Source organism: Zootoca vivipara, chromosome 4 (genome assembly GCF_963506605.1).
Source record: "Zootoca vivipara chromosome 4, rZooViv1.1, whole genome shotgun sequence".
NCBI classification, from domain to species: domain Eukaryota; kingdom Metazoa; phylum Chordata; class Lepidosauria; order Squamata; family Lacertidae; genus Zootoca; species Zootoca vivipara.
In genome coordinates, this window is record NC_083279.1 from 5,608,441 (window position 1) to 5,624,424 (window position 15,984).

Sequence of the window (15,984 nt, forward strand, 5' to 3'; positions counted from 1 at the left end):
AATATATTTAAGTTGCAACTGAATCCCCCCCCCCTCCTTTATTAAGGGAATAATTTTTAAAATTCTCCAACTATTTATTAGCACTGAGCAAACAGTCACAAGATGCATTTATTCTGAGCATCAGAATAGAATATTTCTTCTGTCAAGCAAGATTTTGCTTGGCCCTGTTAACTATGGCTTCAAACATGCAGGACGTATCTGAAAGCAGCAGCAATTTAGAAACCAGTTTTGATTAATCACAATGCATAGCCAGAAACAACTCTGCTTCAGCTTCTGCATCTGATGTACATCCCTGCTATTAGATATACAAAACTGTTTTAATTGTAAATATGGGAGCATTAATCTGCAACAAATCTGGACAACTTGAGAGCCAATATGCACAATGCAGCTTTTTAGTTCCTTCTCAGCTACCCTACTTTTAAAAAAAGTTAATAGAAGGTGTGACAAGGCCCAATTTTTATTTGAACCAAATGATTTTGGGAAGGAGGATTAATTATTACCTCAGCAGATATTATCCTAGTGATTACCATCCTATATACATCAGTATTAGACTGGGGGCAAAACATTGATGACCATGGGAACTTTCCTGCCCACCGCAATGCTAACTAACCTGCTATTTAAGGTTCTTTTATATACAAAAGTGACATGGTTTTATTAATGCCGATTTGAGTGCCATCTAGTTTGGCCCATAATGCAACTGCTTTAAGACAGATTATTCACAAATGCTCGTAGTAGTGATCAGGGGAAAATCAATACAATAGAGGTGGCAAGAGATGAAGCTCTAGGCCTTATCGGCAAGTTGAAAAAATGACAGCTCATTGGGTCTGGATGGCATCTACCTGTGAGTACATGAAGAACTAAAATGTAAGACTGCTGATCTTCTAAGAAAAACATGTAATTTGTACCTAACATCAGTGTCAATACCTTAAAACTAGAAGATAAGAATGGGTCCTGGGAGAATCTGGTAGATTACAAACCCGTTCTCTTAATGAGAAAACATTATTAAATATAGAATTACCAAGCATATGGAAGAATAAGTCTTGCTGAAGCAGAACCAGCATACCAGATAACAGTGATAAAGGAGTTTGCCCAAAGGGTACCTGCAAAGCCGCTTCAAGGCATAGGGGAAGATAGTGGCTTGAGAAGCCCTTCTCATTCAAGTCTTACCTTCCAAGTCCCGGACTGCAGAATCCGGGACCGGCAGCCGTGTGACACCGGAAGCTGCGTCGATGTAACTTCCGGTGTCGTTTTGCCCATCTATGGGCACCAAAAATGGCCGCCGCCGACACCGGAAGTCACGTCTATGCACTTCCGGACATGCGTAGATGCGACTTTTGAAGCCAGCGGCAGCCATTTTTTGTGCCCATAGAAGGGCAAATCAGAAAGGAAAAAAATGGCCGCTGGCAGGAGAAAATAATGGAGAAAAACGGGAGAAGAAGTGATACGGGGGACCACCGGGAAAAGGTAAGTAATAATGGGGGTTTCCTGGGGAAAACGGGGTACTTGGCAGCTATGATTCAAGTGCCTTGAATGGGGTTTCTGAAAATTAGCCAGAAACCCAGTTCAAAACACTGCAGGAAATGGTTGGCGAAAAAGGTTATCTGCAAATAAATACTCTTACTTACAATTAATAGCCTTCTCTCATACCATCAAAACATTTTTTTGAACTAGTGGGGATTATCAGAGGAAACAGGTTGAATTGATGGTGCCAGGAGCCCATGTCTCATACAGAAAATCCTACCTATAGAAGCATCCTAAATGAAGCAAGAAAAAAAAATACTTATCAAGTGATCATTTTGCTTTTCAGTTCAATCATAAGCAAATTTAGTTACAGTTTTGGCTTCTATAATCTTCAGACCTGCTTTTCACATTTTCCGTGCAAGATGTATTTGTCTAAGCTGTTAAAATACCAGGCATATTTCCTCACTTGTGCAAGGTTTGTTTGTTTTTAAACCCACTTTCTTCTCTCTCACCTTTCTTTCTACTTGTACTAAATGTGGTTGTGTTGTAAAATTACTTGCTGATTAAACTTGGCTTCTGGCTAGATAAGTGTCATACCTGAATCATGAAACCAGGACTTAGGAAACTAATTACAGAACAAACATTCTTTTATCTCCATTTATTTCCAATGATAAGCCCAGCAAGAAATAATTATTGTTAAATTATGTTGACCAAAACACAGACAAAAACTATCATCTACCTCCTGGTATTAACTGATTGATTCAGAGAATACAAATCACAAAAAGCTAATGCCAATCTGTATTGGGGGGGACCCAACCCCCTTTTAATCTGTTGCTATTAATTACAATAGCAATCAATAATTGTTCCTCATTGATCAAGCCTCTTGTATTGTAAGTCAGACAAGAAAATGAGCTACACACACAATGGGCTGTGCGGTTCTTTACTCCCAGGCTGCCTAAGAACAACATGAGAAGAAATTGAACATGATGGTCATGACTCGTGGGCCTCTGGAGAAAGAGAAGCACTTTCTTTTCACACCATCTGTGTGCTACTGACAAAATCCCCATCACTGTGAAGGAGGGATGGACCAGGATATTGCAAGGGTCCCTGAGAGATGCAATGTATAAATACTCTGCACAAAGAGATGCATTGGAACTCTGAGGCATGTTGGACAGGGTAGAGTTGTTATTGCTCCTACCACTGCAACATGGGCCAGAAATGTAGCTTCTTTTCTCTCCCGTATAAGGGAATAGTCACCATTTGTCATGTAGGATATATTCCAGAACACTCTTGAGGAAAGCACTAACCCTGGGTTATGTATTACAGTAAGCTTGGATCCTAGAGACAGGTAGGATCCTAGAATGCAACAACTGATTGATGCAGGAGAAGACCAATCAGGCTCCAGGAGGAGGTTAATCAGCCTATTAGGCTGGTAGGATCGTAGAATGCAACAGCTGATTGGCCTGCAGGAAAAGACCAATCAGGCTCCAGGAGGGAAGCAGAATCGGCCAATCAGACAGGACTCATTGTGTAAATAATGTATATAAAAGCCTGAGGTTTTGGGGGAAAATTCAATCACTGTTTTACAAGCTGCAATAAAGAGCATGAAGTCACTGCAGGATTCTGAGTATATTTCACCCTGGTAACCCCCAAGCCTGGTATAACAAGAATTATTTGCCTCCTCCGATGCATACTGCATAGCTGCCAAGTTATCCCTTTTTAAAAGGGATTTTCCCTTATGCTGAATAGGCTTCCTCGCGAGAAAAGGGAAAACTTGGCAGCTATGGCATACTGGACCATGGCCCAATTTCACAGAACTCCATTAGAACTACAGGAACTGAACCAGATGCCACCCACTGCATCCCAAGCCCCAAATTTAATTTCTTATTCTTATTATTAAATTTCTATACTACCCTTCATCTGAAGATCACAGAGCAGCTTACAATATAAAAACACAAAAAATACCATATTGGCATACAAAAATAATAACCCTGCCCCCCAACAGTTTAAAAGGCCTGCACATACTTTAAAACCTTCAAGGGTTTTTTGTACCGTTATTAAAACTATTTTTAGCTATTTTGTGGTATGTTTGTAAATTTCCTTGAGACGTATGTAAAAGGCAGTAAATAAATAATAAAAAGCAGATAGTCATATGTCTGCGTAAACATATGTTGGATGTACTTGGAACCAAACTGATGGACTTTTGATTCAGCATGCAGATGGTTCTAAACAAACTTGTATGAAACTTCCGCAAGAAACTTCACTATCTTATTGACATTCTGTTAACCTTCTTAATAGATTGGAGTAGGAACCTCAAAATTTGGCATTGGGTGTAATTTGGTGCTAATGCAGAGATCTGAGAAAACCCCTTCCCCGTAAATAATCAGATAATTTTGTACATTTCTTCAAAAGTTATACAAGTGATTTGTCCTAGAGAGTCATTCAAAAGTAAAAGACCAGAGCTTTCTGCTTTGAAGAAATTTGACGGTAACTTTCATTCAGCAGGAAATATTTCTAGTATTTTCATGTCATCTTGGATGGTAACAAGTCTTGATGTCCATTTGTCCTTTATACTCCCACCAGCCAAAGCAACAGCACACTGATGAGATGAAGAACAGATCAAGTTTAGGGTCACTATATTTAACATATCTGAGATTTACATTCCCTGTCTCAAATCTGGGCACTCTACATAACTGAAAATCAATCAGTCTCTTGATGTCCTTGTGAATTTCACTTGTGGAGTGACTTTGCAATTGCATACTTCTGAAACCAAGAAACCCTCATTCCATTGTACAAGTAGATCTTACTATGCAGAAACCCTTCAGCTCATTCATTTTCAAGGAAGACAGTATTGAAGTAATGTGCAATCCAAAAAAGCTGAGGATTGTTTCGCACTTCAGGTCTAACATGCTTTAACTGTGGGGTTTAACCTACATATCAAAATCGTATCTAAATGACTTATTCAGTACATAGCCACTTGCTGTTTTACATATAAAATGACTTAGCAAATGACTTTTCATAAAGCAGAGACTGTGGTTCCCGAAGGCACAAAGAGGCCCACCAATGCCTCCTTCTGCTCATTCAGATGTGGAAGCCATTTTGTGTTATACCGTGTTCCTACAGCACCTATTTTGTATTGTTCCCATGCCCCGCCCCACCCCCCACAGCAGCCATTTTGTGACTGGAGCCCATGGCACTCTCTCAAAATTCCAAATTTGCCCAGCAGTCAGAGAAACCAAGTGACCCCTGCCTTAAAGCAACACTTTTAAAATATTCTATCAGGAAGGACAAAAATCCCTTAATCAGTGCACTTTTTGAAGTACAGTAATACCTCGGGTTACGAACACGATCTGTTCCGGGTTGCAGTTCGTAACCCGAAAAATTCGTAACCCGAACCGCCATTTTGCGCATGCGCAAAGCGCTATTTTCACTATTTTTGCGCGTTGCGCATGCGCAAACCGCGCATGCCGCTTCTGCGCACGCGCGCATGGCGAAAATACTTCTGGGTTTGCGCAGTTCGTAACCCGAGGTGTTCGTAACCCGAGGTACGACTGTAAACCTACAATGTAATCCTTTGAGGATGTTCCCATCTACATAGAAAAAAAAATGAGTGTCTCCAAATTTCAGCTAGTTACAATCTGCCAGGCTTCTCCCCGCCCACCTCCGGAAACAAAGAAACCATCCAGGACATAAAATATCCCAAGGAAGTGTTGATTTTTTGCTATGCGGTGTTGTTGTTTACTCCAGGCAATGTATAGAGTTGGGACGTTTAACAAACAAAACAAAACAAAACATTCTTCCGGAAAGCAGATATAAATGCCCATATAGTGTTGCCTCTAAATCCTTTTTTAAAAAATTGCTATTGCTGTTTTCCCTAGTCAATGCAAAGTGTTGTGGTGAAAAAATATACCCCATGGTTGGTTGGTTGGTTTCTCAGCAAACAACTGATTCAGGGAAGCAGACTTCAGCTGTAATCCTAACCCTCTAGTGCTGATAGAGCTAGGAGAGCCCACAATGTCGTCTCTGCCAGTGCAGTAGGACAGGGGCACTACTAGCAGTGGGCTTTGCTGAGGCCCCAGCACTGTCCAAGCGGGTGGTAAGTTCTGCTGAAGCAAGTGATAAGCAGCCAGTCATCTCACTGGCAGTGAGCAGTAAAAGTGCCCCCAAATGGGACATTTAAGACGTGAGCACTGGAGGGATGCCTTAGGGATTTTTTAAGGGCCTTCATCCTTAGATGTAGAACAGGGATCAGCAAACTTTTTCAGCAGGGGGCTGGTCCACTGTCCCTCAGACCTTGTGGGAGGCTGGACTATTTTTGGGGGGGGGGGATGAACGAATTCCTATGCCCTACAAATAACCCAGAGATGCATTTTAAATAAAAGGACACATTCCACTCATGTAAAAACACACTGATTCCTGGACCGTCCGCAGGCCGGATTTAGAAGGCAACTTGGCTGGATTTGGCCCCCGGGCCTTAGATTGCCTACCTATGATGTAGAAGAAAGGAAGCAAGCAAGCAAGCAAGCAAGCAAGGAAGGAAGGAAGGAAGGACCTTCCACCCACGAGCCGGCAGGGCTTCAGATGCATCAAAGGATCTCATGCTCTACAACTTCCTGCCCCCTCATTAGGATTACTGTGCTCAGTGCCCTTCTGCTGACACCACAAACATGATTTTTTTTGGGGGGGGTTACTACCCTGAGATATGTTGAAATTTGGTCAGGAGTAATAAATTGTCTACAAAATCCATGTGCAGAAGGATGTTGGCTGAACTGCAATTAATGCTTTCTTTCTGCTAAATGCCCAGCTTGGATACTTGGGAGAAGTTTTTTCACACCTTCAATTTAGTAGGGGAAATGTTGACTAACCAGATATTCTGACAGAAAAGGGGCGCACAACTGATTAGGTTTTCGTGAAATTAATCCATAATTCTACCATCTTGAACAATGCTAGATTAACCTTTGAACTTCTGAGTACGAAATTTTGCTGAAATCAGTAGGGCCTCTTCAAGAATAATAAAGGAGAGATGTACAGCTATCCTTGCAGACTTCTAAATTGGCTTTCACTTTGGAAAGCAATCCCCAAAAGATAATTAATGCAATCTCAACTTGCTTTGCACTTCTGTCTTATTAAAGAATTTCCGCTCATTATGGTCAGAAAAATGCCCCTTACTTTGGAGGCTAATCTACACCACAGCTCTTAAATTGTCAGCCCCAAAATATGTAAAGTTCTGTTTTGATCTGCCAATGCTATGGAGTACATTGTGAAGCATAAAGTATGTGAGGCAGCATCTTAACATGTCCAGCTCCCACTGTGATGCTGCCTTGCATGTTGTGAGGTTCCCATGTGATGAGTGGGGGGGGGAAGAGTCATGTGGTGTAGCAGTGAGTGCCAGACTAGGGCCTGGGAGACTTGGCCATGATGCTCACTGGGTGACGCTGGGCCAGTCACTGCCGCTCAGTCAAACCTACCTCAGAGGGTTGTTGTGAGGATTAAATGAGGAAGTGGAGAACCATGTACATCACCTTGAACTTCTGGGAGAAATTGAGGGTGGGGTTAGAAATGCAGTAAGTAAATATATAGAGCGACTGTCCTATGAGGAAATGTGCTTCTTAGTTTGGGGCTTTTTATCTTAGAGAAAAGGTGAGGAAGGGTACTTACAAAGGCATATGCCGTGATAAAGGCATACAAACCTTTGCATGGTTTGGAGCAGGCATCCCCAAACTTCGGCCCTCCAGATGTTTTGGACTACAATTCCCATCTTCCCCGACCACTGGTCCTGTTAGCTAGGGATCATGGGAGTTGTAGGCCAAAACATCTGGAGGGCCGCAGTTTGGGGATGCCTGGTGTGGAGGAAAGGCTTAGAGAGAAGTTTTTCCTATGTCTCTCATAATACAAAACTGAGGGAAGCTGAATGTTGGAAGATACAGGACAGGCTTCTTCAGGCAACATAGGAATATGCTCCTGCAAGAAATAGCCACTGCCAACAAACTGGATAGTTTTAAAAGGGGTTTGGCCAAATTAATTGATAAGGCTATAGGTGACCACTAGCTACCTTCAGTATTGGAAGTTTGGTTTTTTTGCCTCAGGATGCCTGTTGCTGGGAATCACAACTGAAGAGAGGGTTGCTGCACTCTGGGTCCAGCATGCAGGCTTCTGGTTGGCCACTGTGAGAAAAGAATGCTGGATGAGATGGGACTTTGGCCTGATCCTCTAATGTGGGCACCTGGAAACAAGTCTGCTAAAATGGATTAAATCCTGGTAGTTGGAGAAGCAGGAAGAGTTTTCTAAGAACATTAATGCTTATTCTTCCATCCCTTCCTGCTCAACAGGCCCTACAACCTCAGTTTAAACATTAATACTGACAAAGGAGACATGGGGCTATTCTGAAAGTGAGATATTATGTTAGATATGCTGTCCTGGTCATAAATATATTTCTCATCAGCTGTGGATAGCAGTGATGGGTAAGTGAAAGCGGCAACACTTCGCAGTAGCTTCTTCAACAGAATTTCCTTATCTTCACATATTCCTGCCAATTGAGCACTAAAGTATAATCTGACAGGTGATAATTGCTAGCAGAGCAATTTCTACAAGCAACTGGGATGCTTATTGATGATTCTAAAAAGTTATGCATGTCAATTAAGGCAGAGAGTTCTATTGACTGAATATGAGTTGAGATTGATTTCTGCCATCCTGCTTCAGGCTCATGGTGAATTGTAGTCCTGAAAAGGCTGGGGAAATCTAAATGCAGCCTTCAAGCCTGGTCATAGCTTCATATGCACTTTACGAGTTATAATAGCTACAAGTGGAGGCCACTTTAGATCATTCCTCATAGGAACTGTCACCATGTAGAAACTTCATGTGTGCATTTGAACGCTGGATAGATTGGGCAATTTAGCCATCCTTCTGCAGAGGCATTGAAATGGCCACAGGAATACAACATTTATTAGGGAACAACAAGAAGGAAATAGTTTGATATGCAAGAGTTCAAAACCTAAATACTGTGGGAATAGATAATGTGCAGAAGATTCTGCAAAAACATGATGGTCTGAATAGCAGACAATTGGGGCAATATTCTGTACTTCTAGAGCTGTGAGATTTATTGCAAATTGTGCTTATGCAAATTTTCAATATTTTTTCTCTGTAATCATAAGGACTAGTATCTCTTAAAGGAAATTTCACATTGCCAAGATTCCAAAGCAAGTGCCTAACCTTACATCAGAGTCTCTGCAGCATACTAATGGCTGTGCGGATTCAAGATGTATGGGGTTTTGCAGTAGCTTCCTAGGCATTTAGTAAGATTTATTGTACAACTCTGAAAATAATTTGGCTGTAAACTGCTAGGCAGAGAAATTTTACAAAGTTTTATGGAAACAATATTCTTTGCTTTGTAAAAATAAAAAGCCACTGTTGGAAGCAATGTTTATCTTATAAACTGACAAATAAGCAGATCAAACCATGACAAACCATGGTGTTATTTTAAGACTCAAAGTGTCTCTTGGCGACCAGGGCTATCAAAATGGAAGGCAGGGAGACCTCTCTCAGGAAATCATGCAGCTGGTAGGGGAGGGAAGGATATGTCCTTTCATTATTTTCTCTGCCAAGCTCTATGTGCACAATTTTCTCCTTTCCACCTCCCTCTAATCAGTTAAATGCTGGTGGACTATATACTCTCCCTTATACTGACTAATGACTCTGGGAAGTTTCCTAAGGCTGCCTCCACATTCTTTATTAAAGCATGCCACAGACACTTTTATGTGTCTGTCCTATGACTTTGGGAGAAGAATATCACTGCATGAGACTACTATGCTTATCTTCTCTTAATGAAATTTCTGGACGTGTAAGCAAGCCCTCCCACCATGGCAGCCATTCAGGATCAGCTGCCGTTTGGCTCCCTTTGTCCCAGGATTGTAATCTATAAAAAATCCATTCCACCTGGCAGAGAAGAGGCAAGAAGTCCCGCTCCACTGGCTCAGTTGGAAGTAGCTCTCCCACAACGGTCTCCCACCGTGGCAATGGAACTGCCTGAATGTGCTTGTTTTTCTGATCTTTCCCTATTAGATCATATGCCTGTGAGCAGGGGCTGAGTTGGCGGCTTAAAATCTTTGCCCAATATATATGAAATGTGAGGCACATAGTAATAGTAATGACACTCAAGATGACGTTAGTGTGCCCAGCCTACACAACGGTTTCAAGATACATGGGAACGGCATCTATCTCTATCCACACTTACTCACCCAGCCCCATGCCAGAGTTGACACAGCAGAACCTAATGTCATATCATAAACCTGAACAGAACGCCTATTCAAGAAAAACATGTTCAAATATCCCTGGCTGTGGATGCGCAACCCCATTCCATGTGTTTCTATGCCATGGATAGACTGGAGTCACTGACTTTCCTAGGATTAAGTATGGATGAGGATGTTCTGGATTGTGGCCAACATGTTCTGTGCTTTTGGCCTTAAATCACTACATTCAAGACATACATAAGGAACACCTACAACCAATTTTGACTGCTGCTGTAATGACTGTTCTCTGCACAATTCAACATTTCAATTTAGAAATGCATTTAGAGTTTCTAGTAAAATGGAGTCGTGGTCAGGATGTTGTACTCAATGGCCCCATTACTATCAATCAGATTCCTTTATTATAAATTTGCCACAAGAGAGAAATTATCCCTGCATTATATAAAAAATCCTGGAATCTATTTTATTAGTCTCTCCAAAAAGTATATCTTAAGTTATCCAATTCATATGCAAAAAAGGAACACATAATGCTAAAAAAATAAGTTAGAAATATACAGTATTCATCATGTAAACAATAATACTTAACATTTATATAGAGATTCACATATGTAATCTCAGTAACCCATTCTCTGTGAAGTAGAAAACATTACCATCCCTAGTCCCAATCCAGAAAACTTTACCATGTTATAAATCCCACTAAAATCAATAAGCCATGTGATAAGTTCCAAGAACCAAAGAAAGGTCTGAACTCTCTTGAACTGCAGCTACTTGCGCTACATGCTAAACCTCACTTGAAAACGGCAGGTGCTCAAATTTGTGATGTGCTGCAAGGATCTGTCATAGAAACAGTTTATCAAATATCCCTCCTTTGTGGGAGAGATTTCTACCAGGGGAGGTTGGAATGTGTTGGGTGACCAGCTGCCACAACGCGTCACTTACAGCCCTCACATTTACTCCTCCTCCTCCTCACCCTATTTAAATTTCAAGGTGGGCCACCTCTGCAGTAAAATGTAAAATACCGGAAAAGCTAGTGTTGATGTTTTGTTGTTATATTTTATTGTTAGCTGTCTAGAATTTATTTAGAAAAATCAATAAAGTGTTAATTGGTTTGAATGGATGTACTGTAGTGGGTGAAGATAGATATGAATACAGTGGTACCTCTACTTACAAATAGCTCTACTTACGAATTTTTCTACTTGCAAATGGAGCTCCGTCCGCCATCTTGGATGCGGTTTAGATAGGATTTTTTCTACCGGTACTTACGAATTTTTAGATAGGGTTGCTTCGACTTACGAATTTTTTCTCCCAATGCACTCCTATGGGATTCAACTTACAAATTTTTTCGACTTACAAATGTGTGTTCGGAACACATTAAATTCGTAAGTAGAGGTACCACTGTAATTGTGTGTGAGAGAGAGAGAGAATGCACAGAATGTGGGATAGAGTCAGAGTACATGGTGCATAGGTGCACATGAGAGGATGTGAAGAGATTTCAAACAATTTACACACACACACACCCCTGTGAACTGTTGCAGGACATCACTTTGGTCTTTAAGTTGCAAACTCCCAGTGATGCTATTGGGGCTTACAATAATGTCCAAGGAGCCATTTGCTCACCAGAATAAATGTAAGTGAGAAGCAGACATCATGTAGGATTGAATCTGGACTACAGCGACAGTCCCATACCCATTTACCTCGGAGTAGGCCCCACTGGAGTCAATGGCATGTACCTCTGAGTAGATATGTGCAGATTTGCACTGCAAATTGAGTCCCAATAAAATCAAGGGATAAGGTCATATCTTAAGTTCCACTTATTTCAATGGGAGCTTTCAGCTAACATGTTCTGGGACTCACCACATAGTTTAGATTGTCATTCCTTTGAATATTAATCATGGCTCAGGCTCTATTTCTAAAAACTCATTAATACAAGATCATCATCAGCACCATTTATAGGTCTTCTGTATCTTAAATGGAAAAAAAATATGTTTTGTAGCCTGGCAACGGGATATGTATACAACCTTGTCAATTAAGATAAATGCATATGTTCATATGAGAAAACACATTCATTATTGTATTCTTTATACTTTCTTCCCCATTTGCAATAACAGATGTACAGATGGGGTTCAACCAACTGAAGTACTTTATGTTAATTGACTCTCTATAAATAAGCAAATATTTCTTCTTGTTAGAAACATATCATAAAGCTTTGCTTAAAGTTTCCACATGAATCCAAATGTATACGTTAAAAACAGTAATGATAAAAGGTTTTTACAGCATTGCCATTCCCTATTCTACTCTATCTGTTCTTAAATCTCCCTGTCTTTTACATGAATTGGTTCTGCAATAAGCATTCCAATGCCGTTGCTCTTTGCTTTAGACAAAAGGGAGAGGAAACCCTACAAACTCAAGGCATATCAATCAAAAACACTGAAGTCAGCACTAAGTCTAATAATGAAACCCACATTTTCATAAATCATTTCCTACAGGTTGCAGGTCATTTTTTAAAGACCTTATGGTTATCACAAAAAGCTGACGATTTCTTGGTTGTTCATTCTTCTTCCTTTTAATGAAAACAATAGAAAGCGTGTCAGCATACAAATGAAACCCCTTTTGTATTAAAAATATTCTACAAAGGGGAGATTACAACTCACTGTGCCCTTGAAATAAGGTGGCATTATCAGATACGCACACACACACAGAGAGAGAGACAGACAGACAGACAGACAGACAGACAAAAAGTCCTAAGAATGTAAGAAGAGGCATGCTAGATAAGATTTGGGTTGCTGTCATCACTAAATAGCTGTCATAGCTGAGAACCTGATAGATCTATCCTCTGTATGACAGAACTAGAATAGCATTTGATTGGCATTCAATGATTATATGTAATGTTCTGAACAAAGGTAGTTTTAATAGAAAGAGCTTACACCTTTAACACTGAAATATTGCCTACTTGTACCGGTAATAATAATAATCAGTAATTGTAACTTACAAACTATAGCCCTCCTTTCTATTTTTTCCTTCAACATCTTGTTCAGGCCCTGCTCTAGGTGCACTCCCGGTGGTGCGGGGCACCAGGACCGGCAGGGGAGGCGCTGTGTGACAAAGCCGCACGGAAGCCGTGCTGCGCGCTGCGAGCTGCGAGGGTGGGGGCGCCAGAACAATCTCCGCGCCTCAGCGCCAGGGCGCCCGACCTGCTCGAGACGGCCCTGATCTTGTTGATGTATCTGCATTTTGCATCCATATGCTAGAATCCATAGAACCATAGAATTGTAGATTTGGAAGTGGGCACAAGGGACATCTAGTCCAACCCCTTGAAATACAGGAATCTTTTGCCCACAACCCTGAGATTCATAGTCCTCATGCTCTACTGACTGAGCTATCCCACTCCATACATGAAAGGCTGAAATGAAGCAAAAGAAATGGAATGGAATGGAAAGGAAAGGAAACCCCTTATCTATGCCTGCTGAATATTGACAACATAACATGATCATTGAAAATAAGGGATTCAACAGAATATTCACTCTTCCATGTGAGATACAGAATTTTTAGAATGGTGCCTGGTGTTCCACCTGTTGCAGCTACAATGCATTCTGAAGATCTGAGGAATTCAACTCAAAGAAGAAAACCTACCTGTAAAACATCATCCTCCAATGGAAATTTTCATTCGAAACAATTGTTGTTTGGCAGCCCAACTACACGTAGCCATGGAGGTTGCTGAGTGATTCAACATATTTGCAAGGTCCCAGACAAAAGAGATTCTCTTATTGCAGAACTCCTACCTTGAATAAGTTGCACTGGCATAGGAAGGATTTAACAGTCATTTTGCACTCCCCCTTGAGTGTACTTTGCAACAGTAAGGAAATGCTATACCATGGGTAGGCAAACAAAGGCCCGGGAGCCGGAGCCGGCCCAATCACCTTCTAAATCTGGCCCGCGGATGGTCCGCGAATCAGTGTGTTATTACATGAGTAGAATGTGTCCTTTTATTTAAAATGCACCTCTGAGTTATTTGTGGGGCATAGGAATTCATTCACCCCTCCCCCCCAATATAGTCCGGCTTCCCACATCTGAAAAAGTTTGCTGTCCCCTGTCCTATACTAACATTAGAAGTGGTTGTGTATAGTATGTAGCTTGGCCCTCTTCATGCTTATGGAGTCATTATCTTTGAACATATCTTGTATGAATGTAGCTCATTTTAACTGAAATGCACACATTAAAAACAGGATACCTTGGATGCATGGAGTGAATTGGCTTGTTTTATTCTTGTTTTCTATTATGTAGTTTGTATTTTTATCTTGCATTTTTATGCTGTGAACTACCCTTAGATTACTATTACTATTAAAATTCTCTAAGTTGACTATGCCCCCAAGACTGCAATAATATATTGTGCATCAATATATATAAGGCTGTGCTGGATTAGAGTCTGTATCCTATAGGAATCCTCTAAGTATCTTTCTAGCAAATGAAACATCCTTTGTTTAAATAGAATGATTAGCATCAAACAGCTGAACTCCCTCTTGTTCTTCAAGTACTGCTAACTGGAGGAAGTTTGCAATAATTCAGATTAATTTATACATCCCTAAAGTAGTACAATCCAATAGATATGCGTTCAGAACATTTGCATTAATGTTGCCTGATGACAAGAGAGAACATATGGTACACGGTAGTTACACTGAACATCAGAACCTCTAACTGAGGCACTTATATTTATGATTCTTGTGTCCCATGAAGGAGAGTTGAGGGACCTCTGCAATATAATTCACTATAACTTATCCTTAGGTTACCCCAGCTGAAAAAAGGAAATGATTGCTATTAAAAGCTCCTGTGCTGACAGTTGCATCCTTGTAGCATCATAAACCATTGCATTATGCCGGCATAACTCTTAAAGTGGCGTGACATACAAGTGCTAAGTGCAAAAGTGGGTCGTCCTGGAGGCATGGCTGGGGGAGAGGCGAAGCTTAGTCAGAATTCCACGTTTGCTCAGAGGTTCCTTCTACTCCAACTGCAATGTCAACAATACACCTGCAATGTTTTTAAAGGATTTGCAGCACAACTCTAACCATGTTTACTCAGAATTGCATCCTCTTGAATCCAATTTTTCCTTGGGTATCACTTTAGGCAAAATCAGTGGCAACTCAAGAGCCTACAAATCATGCCAATTCACACCTGCTCTGTTGCTGCCTTTCATCCCCTCTGCCTTTTCCCATGGAAAAAGATCTCAATCAGCTAAGATTCATCTAAAACAGGCTGACTGCCTGATACATCACCCATTCCAATTTATGTAAACTCCACTGGACACTTTGCTGATGTGGCTTCAAGGAGCCTCAGCCGTACGTATTAAGGTGTCTTTTATAAGACAGGAATAACTTTTCGTAATGTGACTGATCTGTGGCAGCCCCATTAAAACAAGAGATATGCTTCCACATTATCCTGACAAGGGATTACATTAAATAAAATGCTTTTGACTGACATGAGTTTCCCATTACTCAGTTTGTCCTTTGCTGCCAAAACAGTAATACAAACAGAACACATTAGGTTGGAAGCTCCTGGTCCCCAGGCTCCTTCAGGATATGTAGGCAATCATGCTGTATTGCTCAGCTGTTCCTGAGACTTTGGGACATTCACGATCCTTTGCATCATAAGCATAATAACACTCATCTTAACTGAAAAGTGAAGAATGCCTCTGATATTTGCAGCAGGGGCTGTTGCTGTATTTTTAAGATGTGTGAGACATGCATTGTCTCACACCTACACCAACCGGCTGCTCTCCAGCAGGACACAGACATAGCCCCAAAGTATGCAAAGGCATAGCCCCAGCATATAAGGCTGCACACTTGCACCTTATTCAAGGCTTTCCCTTCCTCTTCCCCTGCAGCTCCCATGACCATGACCAGAGCTTCTCCACCTGGAGGTATTCAGACTCCAAGCACTCCAGCTCTTAGGCCACAGTAGAGCCACAGCTTCCACATGGCTCCTAAAACAGGCAAGACCCCTTTAAAAATAGAGGCTTCACTTCTCAAAGGAAGCTGCAGTCCTATTTAAGGCGTAGTTCAGGCTTGCTAGTTCTAGACTCCCTTGGTTCCACTTGGAGCTATCCAAAGTTCTGCCCACCTTGCTTTGCCTTTGGGACTATGACCTCTCTTTGCTTGACCCTGCTTATTCAGATTCACCTTCTACTTTGGCTGACCTTTGTTTTGCTGGAACTTGACCTGGTGTTGCTTGGCTTGACCTGATGTTGCTTCCTTAATATGGTGCTAGCAGTAGATGGCCTGGTGTCTCC